Below are 4,567 nucleotides of genomic sequence, written 5' to 3' on the forward strand. Positions count from 1 at the left end.
GTCACGGAAAACTGGGTAAGCTTATTAACTTGAGTATAAGCTGGGTGTACATTGTCCCCTCATCCCTGTCCTGATCTGTGTGGCTCTCCCCCCTCGAAGTATGCATGGCTCGACTCCCCCATCCCATCCTTCTATGTATGGCTCAGCTCCCTGTCCTCCCCCGTCCTCCTTAGCGCTCCTCCATCCTCCTCTGTGCTCCCCCCATCCTCCTCTGTGCTCCCCCGTCCTCCTCTGTGCTCCCCCATCCTGCTCTGTGCTCCCCTGTGCTTCCCCCATCCTCCCTCGTGCTTCCCCCATCCTCCCTCGTGCTTCCCCCAACCTCCCTCGTGCTTCCCCATCCTCCTCTGTGCTCCCCCATCCTGCTCCGTGCTCCCCTTTGCTTCGCCCATCCTCCCTCGTGCTTTCCCCATCCTCCTCTATGCTCCCCCATCCTGCTCCGTGCTCCCCTTTGCTTCGCCCGTCCTCCCTCGTGTTTTCCCCATCCTCCTCTGTGCTCCCCCATCCTGCTCCGTGCTCCGCTGTGCTTTCCCATCCTCCCCTGTGCTTCCCCCATCCTGCTCAGTGCTGCCCCATCCTGCTCCGTGTTCCACTGTGCTTCCCCCATCCTCCCTCGTGCTTCCCCCATCCTCCTCTATGCTCCCCCATCCTGCTCCGTGCTCCCCTGTGCTTCCCTCGTGCTTCCCCCATCCTCCTGTGTTGTTGATCACTTACTCTTGGACTTAGTTATTTAGAAACAGATTTAAGATGGATTCTTGTGATGTGACAGGTATGTTTTACTTTGAAAAACATAGTTTGAAAAGATCCGGATGAAAAATAGGAAGAGAGTTGACTTGCACAAGCTGGCTTCTCACCATCCTGCTCCAGTTGATTGGCAGGTCTCTGTCATGTGTGCACTTAGGTAGAGACCTCGCTGCAATCACTCAGTCTGGCTTTTTTATTTTAGAATCTAGTGACAGTTCCCTTTAAAGGCAGCTGATTCCTTCTTTTTGAAGATGAACACCTTAGAAGCTACTATGTCCTCTTCCTGCAGAATAACCACCTAGATAGAAGCAGCTATATCCATTTCCTTTAGTTGGACTGTATAAACTAAGTTGTAAGGAGACCCACGGCCTATGATTTGACCATGACACAGAGATGTGTGAATATGACATTAATGTGTTTGAGTTCAAACCTAGTGAGTCCATAACTGCTCTGTCCTTGAGCAGGGAACCATGTCTTGGGTCAATGAGCAACAAGTAGGTTCTGATCCTCAAATAAATCGCAGATATCATCTGGTAAAGCCCACTCTCACTTAAAATAAGCTCTGGAGACAGATCATGCATATCAGTGTCTGACCCATAGATCTTAGCTTATTTAAATATAAGAACATTTAAAGCATGGAAATTTCTGGAATTAGACATTGGATCACAGATATCAAGATATCATTTTATTCAGTTTCCTATGACCTACATGCCCATATGTTCGGTTAGGAGGGTTGAACCTTCTGACAGATTCCCTTTAAGGCCATGTTCAGTATTTGGTCAGCATTTTACATCCATATTGTAAGCCAAAGTCAGAAGGAAAAGTATAATAGAAACACGTGCACCACTTCTGCATTTTTCATCTACTCTTGGTTTTGGTGATGTAAAATACTGACCAAATACTGAAAGTGTGAACGTGGCCTAAAGGAGGAAAAAGTTCTGAGTGATTCTCCTAAGCATGATTTTTTTAACATTACTAAAAACACTGACATTTTAACAGGGGTGTGCAGATTTTATTTATAGTGCCTAGCATAAATGAGTGCACCCAAAAAGATTTGGCCAGAAAACCTTTACTTTCCTTTCAGAATCAACATTTTCTATGGGATACCAGCCTACAAAATACTCCCACAAATGTGGGTCATTGATTGCAAAAGATTTGTAAAAGTAATTTTCCTACCAAATGCATTAATTGCTATTTCTTTTACCCAGGTTCGCCTCCTACCACTACCTTTACATGTTTTTTTCCATGTTGACACTGTAACCTGTGCAGTGTTTACAAGCTTTTCCAGCTGAGCTTGTCAGCATAGGCCGGAGGGTATGTGTGTAAGGGGGTGGCATTGCTATGAACAGCAGAGACACGCTGACACTTTAAGAGACAGCACCCCCTTGGCTGCTGCAATGGTACGTTCTGTTCTCCCCTGCAAAAGACTGTATGTGTTGTTCTGCCAGCACTGGAGAGGGGAGGGGCTGTTTCCTGTGTGAGTGTGTGCTGGGCTGAAGATTTCTGCAGGAGGCCGGTGTGCCTGGAGCTGTGAGCAGAAGATGCGCAGCCGGAGACTGACTGAACTTATAAGATTGTGTAGACTCTTCTGGGGATAACCAAAGGTGTCTGTCCTGTGTTATCGTGAGGAGCCATGAAGAAATACAAGAAAGGAATCTGCCGTTTTCCGGGACTGGACTGAGACTCCAATGTTACTGTGAGTTTTAACCCCTTATGTGCACATGTTAGGGCTTAGGATAGGCTGCAATAGACAGAGCACGGCAGCCATGCGGCCTGCGTAGCAGAGGCCAGGTTGGCTATGGTTAGAGTAGCATCATATTGCATTTATTGTGTTGTTTGCCTGTTGAAAGTATATTGATCTGTGATAGTTGGAGCACCGTGCTATTTAACAGCCCAGCAAAAGAATATCACTCTTGTAAAATGTCTTTTGTCATTGCATACCCCTGTTTACACCTTCCTATCACTGCATTCCTTGCCTGTCAATAAATTATCCCTTTGTTGTTTGCACCTCATCTTGTGTACTGTAGTCTCCCTGCACCGTGGTGGCTTCCCCGACCATCGCTTCATGTGCACACGTTGTGGATCCGCAGCGGATTTGGCCCTGCGGATCCGCAGCAGATTCTCCTGCGGTGTACAGTACCATTAAAGTCTATGTGAAATGAAAAACGCTGTGCACATGCTGCGGATTCTTCCACGCAGATTTGCTGCGGTTTTGAATCCGCAGCATGTCAATTCTTTGTGCGGAATCCACAACATTTTTACACCTGCTCCATTATAGAAATCTGCAGGAGTAAAAACGCAGGCGAAATCCACACAAAATCTGCAGAAAATCTGCAGTAAATCTGCACTAAATCCGCAGGTAAAATGCAGGTCATTTTACCTGAGGACTTAGCAAAATCCACGTGGAAAAATCCACAGCAGAGTCTGCAACGTCTGCACATACCCTGAGGGTGACTGGATTCGCTGGAGTGCATGGTTAGCTCCTGATTAGGATCAGCTTTAGCCTCTAAGCTGCTCAATGTAGCAACACCAGAACCTACATGAGTCAGGCCAGCAGTCCTATGTAACTGTTAGCCTGAACTGTCCTGTCCTCCCAGCAACCAGGAAGTTTGTAGGCCGAAAGTAATGTGTTGCTGAAAAGACAAAATGGGCAATCACTGCAATGATTAAAAAAAGAAAAAACGTTGTTGTGACACATCGCACAGGGGAAGGGGGTGTCGACTTCGCTCACCTCGGAGGAGGGGAGAGAGGGACCCAGCAGGGATCAGCTCTCTGGCGCCACCACTTGCCCCAGGTCAGTCAGGGAACTGCACCGAGGGCAAATAGTCGCCGGAAAGGCTTCCCTTATAAGTACGAGTTATTGAAGGGGGATATATATCACCAGTCCAGGCTGGGGATATATATATATAAACCTCCCGGCTGTCCCTGCTAGAGTTCCTCACTAAAAGAGAACTGTTATGAATGAGTCACCGAAGGAGGAAAAAACAAAAATGCAAGCTAAGTCCAGAAAGCCGGAGAGGTTGGTAGCTATTGGATTGCAGACCCCTGATCCTATTCACACAACTAACAGTAGCCGTGGGGGGTTCCTACGGTGCCCTAGACCCCTCGTTCACAGCCAGAGAACTAAATAAGCCTAAAGAAAGAAAGGGGAAATCTAAACTGCCCCAGAGCAGACCCCAAGATGTATTGTCAGTGAAAAGCAGATGAAAACACAAACACAGACAGAAAGACAGGTTGAGCAAATGATGGGACCCAACTAACTAAATAGGAAAGGACAGAAAAGATGCTGGCTGCAATCTGCAAAAATACTGCCAAAATAATGTCCAACACGTCTGATAGAAAAAAGGCCCTGAAGTCACTAGACTTCAAAAACACTATATCAGCACTCAGGTATATTCTGAAGACTGAGCAAAAGATCAAGTTGACCAGAGACAAAAATGGAGCTCAGCCTGTACCAACAAGGGCAGGCAGAACACAAACCCTAAGTAAACAGACAATATCTCATGGAAAAATAATAGAGCAAATACTTAGCTTTCAGAAGACAGGTACTGAACTGGTTTGCAAGAGCTCAGAGCAGAAAGGATCACCAGCACCCCTGTAGGGCGTTGGCTGCCTTATATCCACTCAGTGATGCCGGGTGTCCAATCAGGCTCCACCTGATGACAGGTTCTTCCCAACCCAATCAATTTCACTACCTCTCTTCACCAGCAGAGGGAGTTCATCAGACATCAACGGTGAAGGGGAAAATGAACTCACAACAGAGAACGGTCTGCTGCCACCAGTTCCTCGTTTGAAGTAAGCCCCACCCATCAGCAGGCTTATATCA

General features: G+C 47.0%; 1 long non-coding RNA gene across 1 annotated transcript; it reads left to right on the forward strand.

The window, feature by feature from the left end:
* The first annotated feature begins 264 nt into the window (after window positions 1–264).
* On the forward strand, window positions 265–2,753 carry LOC141100127 (uncharacterized). Its single transcript, XR_012234606.1, has 2 exons — window positions 265–766; window positions 1,950–2,753. It is a non-coding gene; the product is annotated as an uncharacterized lncRNA (long non-coding RNA).
* Window positions 2,754–4,567: the final 1,814 nt, after the last annotated feature.

The sequence above is a fragment of the Dendrobates tinctorius genome, unplaced genomic scaffold, assembly GCF_039654945.1.
Source record: "Dendrobates tinctorius isolate UK_male_01 unplaced genomic scaffold, ASM3965494v1 ptg000011l, whole genome shotgun sequence".
NCBI lineage: Eukaryota > Metazoa > Chordata > Amphibia > Anura > Dendrobatidae > Dendrobates > Dendrobates tinctorius.